Raw genomic sequence first — 14,798 nt, 5'->3', positions numbered from 1 at the left:
CGATTCGATACATTGGCGTAGATTTCGATGAAAAATAAAAAACAACGAAATTCCATCCAGGTATATTCGGTTATACTAGATTTATCAAGTGTAATATATATGCAATTGCAATTGCAAATTAATCGGTAATTAAATTTTGTAATAATATATATAGTATTATATAAAAAATATAATATAATTATATTATACTATATGCAATTGTACAATTCTGCATTGATCTGCAATTGCAATTGCAGATTAATCGATAATTGAATTTTGTAATAATATATATATATATATGGTATTATATAATAATATAATATAATTATATTATAATATATGCAATTGCAATTGTACATTGATCTGCAATTGCAATTGCAGATTAATCGGTAATTAAATTTTGTAATATATATATATGATATTATATAATAATATAATATAATTATATTATAATATATGCAATTGTGCAATTTTATATTGATTTGCAATTGCAATTGCAGATTAATCGATAATTAAATTATGCAATAATATATATATAGTACTTTATATAATAATATAATGTAATTATATTATAATATATGCAATTGTGTGCAATTCTTCATTGATCTGCAATTGCAATTGCAGATTAATCGATAATCAGATAAGAATAAATGTGTAAATAGATTTGAGAACGCGTTTAACGTTATTTGCCAAGCTTCTCTTTTCTTCTTTTCCTTTTTTTTTTCTTTTTGTTATCTACGAGAATCATCGTATATACTACGATCCCGTGGATTTATGAATGAGACGTGCAATTGTGCAACAAAATTACGCGCGTAAACGTTCAATACCGATCATTCTAATCGTTCGTTTCTATTACAGGAATGAGATTTTTCCTCTAAGATGATTGAAATTAATATTCTCGACTGAGTACAGTGTATTTTTTTTCTTTTTTGTTTATTTTAATTTCTGACCAACAGTGTTCGATCAATTGAATTTTATTTGATGAACAGTTTGAAATATTAAATAGTTTGATTTTCGGTATTTCATTTATGTAGTCAATCGTCATTCGTAGTTCGTCATGATCCGTCATGATTGTCGTGGTCGTAGTTAGTTGTGTTAATAGTCGTCAGCACAGGTATGTCATTCTCGTAGTGCACGAACATCGAACGTTACTCACCGGTTTCCTCTTTTTGTCACGCTTCGCTTATACCGTTTCTACTATTCTTATCAAACCACAACGATCATTGGTTGTTACTACGAATACCAAACTCTTTGTCTAGTATTCTAATAATAATATTTCATTAGCAAACCGATACTCCAACTACCAATGATGACTACGATTAAACAAAAATGTACGACGTTGGGGATCGTAGTTGTAAAAAGAAAAAAACAGGAAAAAAAAATATGAACGATCGTAAGAGAAAGAAATTCAAAGAAAAAGTAATTGCAACGTGTCTCCGGATTTTTGTTATTTCCGGTAAACGTTTGTGGATTCATTCTGACGCACCCCTAGACCACCACCACCCCCCTCCCCTGAAACCCAAAGCCCTGCTTGCTGCTTCCCTTCCCAGTTCAGGGGTAGTTTGGTCCATTATCCTTTCGCCATCGGGCTTTTATCTCATGGTGGATGACTCATGCTTTATCTCCGAGTTCCTACGGACTGTTATCGGTTGGCATTATCTTCGACAAGGTTTGGTAAGGAAGAAGAAGAAGAAGAAGAAGAAAAAGAAGAGGAGGAGGAGGAAGGGAAGAGGGTGGAAGGTAGATAGATTCATCGTTCGAAGGACGTTCTCTCTCTCTCTCTCTCTCTCTCTCTCTTATATATTATCTTATTATCTTATCCAACTTCACCAATTTCTTATGCAAAACTAAAACAAAAACAACAAATTACTGTATTCTACAGTTTACAGTATTACATTTCACACTTCATACACAATTTTAGACAATCTTTTACGATCAACCAAATTATCCCCATCAGATAGATTTCCAATAAAAATATAACAAAAACATATTCTACGAAAAAATAAAATAAACAAAACTGGTGTGTGTACTTATGTACGCACGTAAGAAGTTATACTTCTTTGCCGTACCAAAACGAACATAACCTCAATAATCTCAAAAATAACTTCAAAAGAAAACTTCAAAGAAAAAAAATAACTTAAACAAAAAAACTAATGTGTGTACTTATGTACGCACGTAAGAAGTTATACTTCTTTGCCGTACCAAAACGAACATAACCTCAATAACCTCAAAAATTACTTCAAAAGAAAACTTCAAAGAAAAAAATAACTTAAACAAAAATAATTATTATTATTATATATAAGAAAGAATAAAAAAAAGAAAAAGAAAATATCAAAATATAGATATCAGTCCACACTAAATATAAGACAGATACATCGAATTACTTCACGCGTCAACAGTCATGGCGCGGTTACAGCATTAGTTCTCGTTTCGATCATTTAAGTAAAGCAGCGCTGAGTACGATTAGTATTTGGATGGGTGACCCGCTTGAGAAAAAAGGGGGGAAGAAGAAAAGAAGACAACTTCACGCCGTATACTTGAAATAGCTTTGCCGCGCGTCGTAAATACCAGCAAACTTCATGGTGTCGTTTTTCCAGACGCTCGGAACAAAATCAACTCCCCCATTACATTTTCCCCAACGCGCCAAAAGAAGTATAACTTCAAAAATAAATATATAAAAAGATATTCCCCACACACATTCGTAACATTTTACTCGCAATTTTCTAAAATACCTCTTGACAGAAGGGATGAAGGTAAAGAATAAAAAATTGATTGAGATTCCGATTATAAGAATTACTGCATTAGTTGATAATAAGAATAAAGATACAGTTTATACAGTTTACAACAACAACAACATGAGGGAATAGTAGGATCGTCAGATGCTTGGCAATTTGTTAAGCCAACCTGAGAGTAAAGTGGGAAACCAAGAATGAGATAGATGCATAGAAAAAGAAAGAGAAACATAGTCAGACAGATAGACAGACAGACTAACCAAGAGAGAGAGAGAGATAGAGATAGATAGATAGATAAAATGATATAGAGAATGAGAAAGAGAGAGAGAGAGAGAGAGAACCGGATGAGTTGTACGCAGCCGAGGGTAGACCGTATCAACGTTTGAGATCTAATCTCCTTCGGGAATCTGGCATCCTATCCTGTTATCTCTCAGAGAATCTCCTCTACGCCTTCTCCCCCCCCCTCCTCGTCCCAACTCCTCCTTCTCCAGTATCCTCCTCCACCTTTTCTTCTTCCTCCTCTCTGGTGGTATCTCGTCGTACCGTCTGTGTCCCAGTTTATACACACCTCGATATCCTTGTGATAACACACCGACTCCACCTCACCTTTTCTATCCCCCCCGCCCCCCCTCACCCACTGCCACCCCCCTCCCCCCACCACCCATTCGTCCTTCTCTCTTTCTCTTTCTTTCTTTCTCTTTCCTTTCTGGTTCTTAACGTCAGTCTCTCACAGGCGCTCGCAATTTCTCGAATGGTCCTCTTATCGTAGCCTCGATAACGGTGACAGATAAAAATGGAACTCCTATATCGATCTTCCTCCTCCTCCTCCTCCTCCTACTACTACTACTACTACTCCTCCACCACCTCCTCTTTCATCCCATCCCCTACCTTCTTCTTCTTCTTCTTCTTCTGCTGCTGCTTCTTCTTCTTCTTCTTATGTCTCTTGCTATTTTTTTTTTTCTTCTCTCTTTTTGTAGACGAAGATACGAAATAATTTTCTCTATCTACGAAAGATCCAGCAGTCTCTCTTCTTTCTCTCTCTCTCTCTCTTTCTTTATTTCTTTCTCTTTCTTTCTTTTTCTGCATAGCTCAAGAAAACTCTTCGGGAAGATAAGGTTCCAGTCTGAAACGATACCACCACCAGACCAGTTACTACTACTATCTAATATTATTATATGTATGTGTGTATATATGTTTCTTGATATATGTTTCTTATATACAAGGATGATTTCAAAGCGTCCCACGAAATCATTTGATCGCGATCAAGGGTGTGTTGCGTCCCATCTAAAACTTCACTTTCTATAGGAAATTAGAAGAACTTTTCGGATTAATGAAAGCAAACAACCAACCAACCAACCAACCAACCTTCCAATCCTTGATTCCTGATTTGCTTACTTACTTCCTTGCTTACTTTCCAGGATAGGAACTACTCCTAGTACACCCAGCAAGATACACTCAAAACAGGAAAGAGAAGAAACGTATAATAGTGTTAGAAAGATTGAAAGAGATTGATTCATTGAAAGAAAGAAAATAGAAGAAAATAGAAGAAGCTAGTTTGGTTTCCTCGAAAACGAGAGCTAACTCGGGAATTACACATACATACACAAATATCAAATACAAATACATAAAATACATACACCCACACCCACGCACACCTATATACATACATAAACGTATACACACGAATGGTGGTGGTGGTGGTGGTGGTGTGTCGAGGCTGGAAAGCCTTGAGAGAGTTGCGGCGCCACTGGACGGAGATAAGGGAGCGTTATCGGCTGCGCGCCGGTTCTTATCAGCGATCGTTCCCCCGTTCCCCTCTTCCTCCCTCGCCCTATCTCTATCTCTATCTCTCTCTCTTCTTCTTCTCCTTCTATCTCATTCGTTCGTTTCGTTTCGTTTCGTTTCGTTTCGTTTCGTTCGTTCGTTCGTTCGTTCGTTCCCCGAGAACGAACCCCCCCCCTCGTCCTCTTCCCTCCCTTCCCCCTCCCCCCTCTTCCTCCCTGTTCACTCCAGGCGTATACCCTCGCCTGGTTCGCGGCTCTGCGATGCTATCATCTAACTAGCTCCAGCTACTGATTCTATCTCGCGTACCCACCCAACAGGGCCGCCAACTGGGGCCAGGGACGTATCACGAAAACTTTCAAGCTTTCTATCTCTCTCTCTCTCTTTCTGTTTCTGTTTCTCTTTCTGTATCTCTGCAACCCCCTTCGTTCCTCTTGACAAGACTCGCGACGTCTTTATAACATTTACTCTTACTCTTACTCTTACTCTTACTCTTACTCTTACTCTTGCAGTCTTCTTACTGCACGGATTGAAAGTTCATAGATGCTTGGGGCAGGGGTAGGTGAGTTTTCGAACATTTGGAAGAAGGGTTGTAAGTGGTTGTTGGTTCTAAGTTGCATAGGGTGATTCTCAATCTAAGTTGTTTACCATTCGATGCATGTGACTTTTTTTTAACAGAATTTTTTTTCATGCAAGTTGGATCGTTTTGTGATTGTGCAGAAGGGGATTGAGATGGGGTTGGGTTTGAAAGTTTTCTAGATCGGATTTTATACGATTAGGTTTATAATCAATTCAATATGTATTATACTTTCTTTTCTTTTCTTTTTTTTTTCAAGAATATAATTATGTTATTTTCATGGGTTTGTGTGTTTTTTGATGCAAGTTGGATCGTTTTGTGATTGTGCAGAGGGGGATTGGGCTGGGGTTGGGTTAGAAAGTTTTCCAGACCTGATTTTATACGATTAGGCTGATAATCAATTATACTTTCTTTATTTTTTTTTCAAGAATATAATTCGATTGATTGCAAGACAAAGATCAGAAAGAATGTGAATAATAGCGAAAATAGAAAAAAAAGATTAGCAAGAAAAAATTTCCGAATCGAGATCACAACGGGAGTCTTTATATTCGATTTAACTGACGGTTCCAAGGAGTTTATCGTTCACTGATAACGCCGGATGGTTATAGTTAGTTGGAATATGACGTGGCCGACGGTTTAATGACTGCTAACCAACGACAACGACAACGACAACTAGGAGAAGGAGAATGATGATGATGATGATGATGATGATTATGATGACTATGATGATCATGATCATGATCATTGCGAATGTTTCATGCCCGTCACGAGTTCGTCATGCCAGACACGTAACACGTGGTTGTGTAGTGGTTGTGTAGTCATTCTTCTTCTGTATCTGGAATTTTCCTCTCGTTTTCACTTAAATAAATAAATATAAATTAACACGATGACGAATATCACGTATGTGTATGGGGTGGAGGTAGGGTGGGGGCAGGGTGGGTGGAAGGGGATAAGGAAAATGATTTTATATTTTAACTCTTTGATTTCGAGTGGCGCCGATAGGGCGCCCGGCTGATTTCAAGTGTCAACTCGAGTGGCGCCTATACGGCGCCCGGTAGCCTATTTCAAGCGTCAACTCAACCAAAACTAATTACAGAGTGTAGTATTTATCAAAGTTTGTAATTATATTAAATATGTTAATAAAATATTATTATTATATTATTATATTATATATATTGAAGTAAAAAAGGTAATTCGTAAATGAAGTTATTTAAAAAGAAGACAAATAAAAGACAGTAAAGGTAACAGGCACAGGTAACACAGTTGAGATTTCATTTAAATTGAGTCTGCGAAGAGTATACGTGTATACGTGTAAATCTTGTACGAGTATGTGTATATTTTGTATACGTGTAAGTAAGTGTATACATATGTCGCATGGTTTAAGATGCGAAATGGAAGAAAGAAATAAGATAGAAAGAACAAGAGAGAGAGAGAGAGAGAGAGAAAGTACGAAGCTCGGTTGAAATTAACATATCTAAGCGATAATGTCTCTCGACAGTCCGATGCCTTTCACATCCAAACACAACAACAACAACAACAACAATAAAAATAAAAACAAGTTTAATGTTTAAAAAATCGATCAGTATACGATTTGCTATTTTAATACATTCGTTAATCTCTTTTTTTTTGTTCTCATTCCAATGTTACTCTATTACTTTTACTAATAACAAATATTTTCTCAATATATTTTTATATTATTATTCGTATAATATAATATTAAGATATATATGATTAATATATATAATATTAAGATATTATATAATAAATATAGAATATTAGATAAGATAATATTAAATAAATATAGTAAATATAATTAATTAATTAGATATAAAAGATATTAATAATTAGAAAAATATATATTATTAATATATATATATATTAATAAATATAAAATTAAATATTAATATTAATTATGATTTATATTATATAAATTTATTTATTATTAATATAATTATTTTATTATTACGATAATTTTTAATATATATTAATATTGTATAATTAATATATAAGTTTAATTATATTTATATTATATAATTAATATATATATATGTTAATTTTTCCATACTACAATTAATATCCCCCTCACCCCCAAAAAAAGAAGAAAAAAAAAGGTAAAAATAAAATAAAATCAAAAAAATAACAAAGACAGGTTAAAAAGTAATTTAACAACGAAAATGATCAAAAAAACAGAAAAATCAAAAATGAGTGGGCGGCTGAGTGTAACGTCTGGTACAATCGTAACAACGTAAGAAGACAAGTTTATCAAAATTTAAGAACGATAAGTATAAAATGAAAGTTAAGGGGTAATCTTATCAATATCATTCTCTATATCTCATTCTGTTATGGGGCAAAAGGATCGATCTGCTTTCGATATAGATGTCTGGATATCGATTGCCACCGCACGTACGCGAGATATCTCGATCCTGCAATCCCTTCTTCTTCTTCTTCTTCTTCTTCTTTCTTTTCTCTTCTATCAAGCCTACACAACCTACACAATCATCTCTCTCTCTCTCTCTCTCTCTCTCTCTCTATCTCTTTCTATCTGTATATATACATATATATCTGTCTCTTTCTTTCATACGTTAGATGCATGTACTGCAAAAGGATAGCAAAACGCGCGTGTACGATCGCTTATGTTAGATATTTACGCGAGTACGCCTCTCTTCGTTTCTTTTTTCTTCCTCTTCTACCACTGATTCCCTCACACCCTCCTCCTCCTTCTCCTCCTTCTCCTCCTTTACCCCTATCCACTTATTCTTCTTGTTGGTTGCTGCTGTTGCTTGCTGCTGCCAGTTATGTACACACGCGTGACCCTCCTCCTCCTCCTCCTCCTCCTCCTCCATTCCTTCACCTCCCCCTCCCCCTCCTCTTCTCTTGTGTTCATCGGTGTGGTGCAGCACGAGCTGCAACGGGGCTCGCGGCGAGTATTATTATTGCGATAGTAGAAACAATGCGCGAACAGAGAGAAAGAGAAAGAGGGAGGAGAGGGTTAGAGAGGGGTTTAGAGGGGAGGGGGAATGAGTGGGAGGGTGGGATGCATCGGTATCTCGTTCCAGTGATATCATCTCTCCCATTGCCTTCCTTTCCCCATTTTCTTTTCTTTTCCTTTTGCTTTTGCTTTCTTTCTCTTATTTTTTCTCCCCTCCCCACTCCTCACCTCCCCCTTCTCGCTCTCTTTTGCTTTTAATTTTTTTTGCTTTCTATTTTCTTGCGTGTATCTTTCTCTCTCTCTCACACACACACACAAACACGTGTTCGATTTCGACGATTACTTTTACTCCCAACCATTGTAGCATCCGGTTAAACTTTTAAGTATACTTTCTGTACTTCTTTTTATGCACCACCCCCCACCCCCTGTCCCTTCCCGAACCCTTTTCTTTATCAATTCTTCTTCTTTCACATTTTTCGTATCTCGTGTCAGACAGACACCGATAAGTTTCTTCTTTCTTTCTTTCTTTTTTTTTTCCCCTTGTAATTTAAATCAATGTTTGTTAATAATAAAAAAATATATATAATATATATTACATATTTTTTATATTTATGCAAAATAATCTAATTCTTGTGTTATTTGCATTAATCGTATTCTCAATCAATTTCTATTTCTAATAAAAATCAAATTTAAATTCAATTCGATTCATTCGAGTAATGCTTTAACGATACCAAATTTTGATTCGAATAAAAAAAGGAAGAACGAGACTAATAATTGTAAAATAAGAAAAAGAAAAGAAAGGTAAAAGAAACATAAAAGAGTAGTATAATAAGTAGGTCACGGGGACCTAACACACGTTCAAGAAATTAGTAACTGGGACGTGGTAATATTGGCACAGAGGATGGTTCGCCCCAACCAACTTTTACCCAGATCATCATAATTTCTTTTGGATTACGTCCAGAAAAAAAAGAAGAAAAAACCTCCTTCCCAACGTTCGTAACAAAAAAAAAATGACTCTGCGATCCAATGATATTACGTAGAATAGAATTGTGACATAAGGGAAGGGTTGGAAGGGTTGGAAGGGGGTAGTAGAACCAACCAAACCACGAAAGGAACAAGTGTAGTAGCCCACAGTGGCAACAGCAGCAGGAACAACAGGAACAGGGAGAAGGAATGGGGTAGAAAGTAGAAAAGGTGGAGGAAAAAGGTAGCAGTGGTGGTGGGGTGGAGGTGGGGGTGGGGGGGAGGTTGTAGTAGGGAGAAAATTCCAACTTTCTCTTTTTCTCTTTCATTCTTTTTTTTTTCTCTCTCTCTCTCTTCTCTCTCTTACCACCCCCGAGAGGAGGTGCGCTATCGCGAACGAGATACGAGAGGGAAAAACACTCATTTTTATACCGTCAAAATGTGTTATCTTACCCGCGCGGTTCCACCCCCTCCTCCCCTCCCCCTCTCCTCCTCTTATTTCTCTCTCTCTCTCTTTCTCTTTTTCCACCGTTCGTTGTGTGTCTTCGTTTCACGCTGGTGCTCGCACGCGCGAGCACAAAAACCTACACACTCTTATTCGAAAGACACACACACACACACATACATAGAGTTTTATACAGAACTCACATACATTTACAGAGTAAGGGTGGAATTAACTCGCTAGCAGATATCCACCCTCCGAAGCCCAGCCAGTCAACTTCCCTCTTCGATCTTCCACGAACTTCCCTCCTACTCCCCCCACTCCTCCTACACCCCTATGCCCCCCCCACCCTTTTATCCTTTCTTTCTCCGTTTCTCTCGAATTTCGTATTTTTGTTTCTATTTCTATTTCTATTTCTTCCATTTATTACTTTCACGTTCATATTGTCTCCTACTTGATTGGGAACTAGCAACAAAATCCAAACCACTTCTATCAATCGGTTCAACACGCTTCTTTTTTATATTCATTTTTTTTTATGATTGTCATTCGAATTTGTTTATTTGTTTGTTTGTTTCAATCGAACGATTACGACAGGTAACAGTGCACAGGTTTAATCGATTTAAACTGCGTACCATTAATCAGCCCCTTACATCTTTTTCATCTCGTTGTAATTAAATAAATAAATAAATAAATAAATAATTAAAAACAAACGATATATCGATAAGAAGTAACAATTATATTCGATTAATTAATCATTTAACGATGTATTTTAAACATACTTCGAAAATGCATATACGTTTCGATAGAATTATTTCTGAAATTTTATATTAAAAATAATAATAATAATAAGATGGGTAAAAAAATTCGTTTAGAATACAAAGGTGAACGTGAACGTTTTTAGAGAGGTGGGTGGTGGGGGGGGAGAATAGCAAAAATACTGTCGATTGTTTGATCGATAATTTCAATGTCTCTTTACTTGTATATATGTTTATATGTGTGCGTGTTGTATGTGGGTGGTGTACGAAATGAAATGTGGTACGTGAAGAAGGATAGAATTACTATCGCGAGTTTAAAGGCCTCTCGTGGGCTCGAAAAAGCCCGTGCAAGGACTTCATTAAGATCGTATTGGTAGACAAAATGTTTGTTCAGTGATACGTTTATTATTTCGTCGAGTGTTATGGTGGTGGTAGTGGTTGATGGTGGTTGTTGCACTCAAACCGGAACTTCTTGACTGCGTATAAGTATGCAAAGATTATCATATTTCATTCCCCAGTGTGTATCTTTAGTTTTATTATTTTTTATTTAAAGTTAAATCCGCGATCGTGTTCCTGATAAATAATTAAATTGTAAATCATCTCGAACGTTTTCGATGATATTATTTCAATGAATTTTTTTACATATATATATATAATATGTGTGTGTGTGTGTGTGATAAGAAAAAAAAAATAAATGAAATATCTAAGTTTATTAGATAAATTATATATACAAGGTGATTCATTTCAGGTTGGGCTATCTAAATTACTCTTAAACTATTTGTCCGTGAATATTCAAGGTTAACATGGTGATCTTGATTAAAGGAAAAAAGAAGAAAAAGAAAATGAAGAAAAATGTAAAATAATAAGTACGTAATTACTTCCCTTTGTTTTTTTTTGTTATCGCGTCGATAAAACGTTTTTTTTTTCTAAACCGTTGATAAAAAGTTTACACGTTACGAATGTTTTATATATATATAAATATGAAATTTTTTCAAATTGTATAAAAATGAATTAGAAATGAATTGAAAATTATTATGAAGATAAGAAAAATCTAGATTTTCAAACACCGTGTAGTAGTTTTCATCTATTGGATGAAAAGTGTGAAGATAATCGAGAGGAGTTAGGCAGATGTGTTAAAACAGAAAATGTGTGGGTGTGTGTGTGTCTGTGTGTGAGAGAGAATGAAAGGATAGTAGAACAAGCCGGTAGAGTGAAACAGACGTTCGTTTCGTTATTATCACCCCTAATGAATCTCTCACTCCTTTCTCATAATGGATTTCTGCGCCCAACTTTGGAACAATTCACTTCTTCCCTGTTAGTCGCAAGCATGTAACTTTAATCACCTTCTCCAAATCTCATCCCTTTCTTCTTCTTATTCTTCTTCTTCCCTCATTCTCTAATTCTCTTTCCATCCTTCTTAACAAGAAGTTATGTTTCTGATACGTGTTTACCGATATCGCTCATTTTACTTTTAAACAATACCAACTTTCGATCTTTTCAAAATGCTAATTTATCTTTAAACGTTACGTTCATTCCCGTTCAGATGTATTCGTACAGATGATTCATCATAAATGATCAGAAAAATATCAGAAATATTTGTCACACGTATATAATAGATCATTAAGAGTTAGATGCCGGATATATCCGACGTTCCTATTAAAAAGGTTTACAAACAACGTACGCCAACAAAAAATTATCTTTAAACGTTACTTTCATTCCCGTTCACCTTCGAACAATCAATATTTCTCATAACTTATCCGAATAATATCATTTTCTTAAACATTAAATAATAATTTATGATTAATAAAATATTATTAAAAGATATCAGATGTGTTCGTACAGATGATTCATCGTACAAATTATCAGAAAAATATCAAAAATATTTGTCACACCTATATAATAGATCATTAAAAGTTAGATGCCGGATATATCCGACGTTCCTATCGAAAAGGTTTACAAACAACGTACGCCAAAAAAAAATTATCTTTAAACGTTACTTTCATTCCCGTTCACTTTCGAACAATCAATATTTCTCATAACTTATCCGAATAATATCATTTTGTTAAACATTAAATAATAATTTATGATTAATAAAACAATATTAAATGATATCAGGTATTTGTACATCTTTGTATTCATCGTACAAATGATCAGAAAAATACCCAAAAATATTTGTCACACGTATATAATAGATCATTAACAGTTAGATGCCGGATATATCCGACGTTCCTATTAAAAAGGTTTACAAACAACGTACGCCAACAAAAAATTATCTTTAAACGTTACGTTCATTCCCGTTCACTTTCGAACAATCAATATTTCTCATAACTTATCCGAATAATATGATTTTGTTAAACATTAAATAATAATTTATGATTAATAAAATACTATTAAAAGATGTCAGATGTGTTCGTACAGATGATTCATCGTACAAATGATCAGAAAAATATCAAAAATATTTATCACGCGTATATAATAGATAATTAAAAGTTAGATGCCGGATATATCCGACGTTCCTATTAAAAAGGTTTACAAACAACGTACGCCAAAAAAAAATTATCTTTAAACGTTACTTTCATTCCCGTTCACCTTCGAACAATCAATATTTCTCATAATTATTCCGAATAATATCATTTTGTTAAACATTAAATAATAATTTATGATTAATAAAATACTATTAAAAGATATCAGATGTGTTCGTACAGATGATTCATCGTACAAATGATCAGAAAAATATCAGAAATATTTGTCACGCGTATATAATAGATAATTAAAAGTTAGATGCCGGATATATCCGACGTTCCTATTAAAAAGGCTTACAAACAACGTACACCCACAAAAAAGGAAAGGAAAATAACGAATAATAATTCTGCTCGATCGTTTAAACATTTTTTTCCTTTTTCACCATATACCCCATGTGATAGCCAAAAAGAAAAGAAAAGAAAAAAAGAAAAAAAGTAGAAGAAGAAGAAGAAAGAAGAAATTTATACGGCTTATTATCTCGTTTCGTGTTACCAAACGACTTACTACATCCCTTCCACTTCTCTCGATGAAGAATTGACGAGAGAAAAAAGAAACCCACGCGCACACACACACACACACATACACAGAAAAGAAGAAGAAGAAGAAGAAGAAAATGATGATTATGATGATGATGATGATGATGATGATGAAGAATATTATAGCTCGTGAGTTTAAAACGTGGACGCTAGAGACTCGAATTAATAGGTCGTCCAAGAAAGAAGAGAAAGAAAGAAAGAAAGAAAGCTGTGGTGTCGTGATGGGTTGGTTGGTTGGTTGGTTTGAAAAGGTTGGACGAGGACAGAGAGGGGTTGAGAGGGGTTGAGAGGGGAGGAAGAGGGGGGTGGACGCGTTGCGATTTTCTCGTGGAACGTTTCGTCCAATTTGTCATTCCTCTTCCGAGAGAGAGAAAGAGAGAGAGAGAGAGAAAGAAAGACAGAGAGAGAGAGAGAGACTTTGAAAGTATTTAAAAAGTTTCCCAACCCTGGGGCCGTAACCTGACGTTTAATCGTCTTCCTCCTCCTCCTCCTCCTCCTCCTACTCCAACAACCTGCACCCCTCAACCCCCCTCACTCCCATCTCTCGGCCGTTCTTTTTCTCTCTGTTTCTCTCTCTCTCTCTTTTGCTTCTCAGAGCGCGTTCCGGAAGATTATAAAAAGAGAGATTGCTCGGCAGATGAACAATGTAATTTATAATCGGGAAGAATTAACCGGCGGCGTTCGAAGTGGGGTGGGTGAAGGGGGGAAGGGAAAGCAAGGGACACGGGTAGAGTGGGGGGTGGGAGGGAGTTAAGGGAGAAATCGTAAAAGTTTTTCTTTCTACTGAGGAGTGGGGGGGGGAGGGCAGTTAGGACGGGTAAATATTTTATTCCTTCAAATGACGTGCCCCCTACTCCCCCCCCTCCAGCCCTCCAACCACCAACTCCAAGTATCTCGCTCGTGTTAGTAAGATAATTATATGGTTATTTATTCGCTTGTGTGTGCACACATCTCTTTTATCACTTCACCTTTCTATCTTTCTTTCTTCCCCCCCTCCTCCTTCTCCCCCCTTTTTATTTTTTCCTCCTTAGGTAAGAGGGATTATTAATGTATTACCGGTCGTTTATTTACTACAGTTCGTTAAAAATGATATCGGTTGAACGTTTAAGATCTTAATAAATGGTGGGGATAAACTTATTATTGATGAATAAATATATTTGTATCTCGTTTATTACGAGAAATTTTATCGGCTAATATTATTGCAATTTAATCGGGTGTTTGAGAGTGAGGGGGACGGATGGGAAGAGATTATAGAACAATTTGTTTATTATTTATACGGGAGGAATATTATATTTCGGGGAAACAAATATGTAAAAAGAAAAAGAAGAACGGTAAAAAAAAACAACAGAAAAAATGATTAAAAGTGTTATCCGAATAATTGGGAAGATAAACAAAATTATCATTCATTCGCGTTTACCACCAACCAGGGTTCCGTGGTATTTTTCCTCTACCAATACGCGATAAAATATATTATCTAACAGTCCCCCCACTTCTCACCTCCCCCAACCATCACCGCTACTACCACCAACGAAAAACAGTAGTTAGTAATTAGACGATATTTAAAAAAAAAAAAATAAAAC

Source organism: Polistes fuscatus, unplaced genomic scaffold (genome assembly GCF_010416935.1).
Source record: "Polistes fuscatus isolate 324 unplaced genomic scaffold, CU_Pfus_HIC Scaffold7, whole genome shotgun sequence".
NCBI classification, from domain to species: Eukaryota; Metazoa; Arthropoda; class Insecta; order Hymenoptera; family Vespidae; genus Polistes; species Polistes fuscatus.
This window is presented reverse-complemented; position numbering follows the sequence as displayed.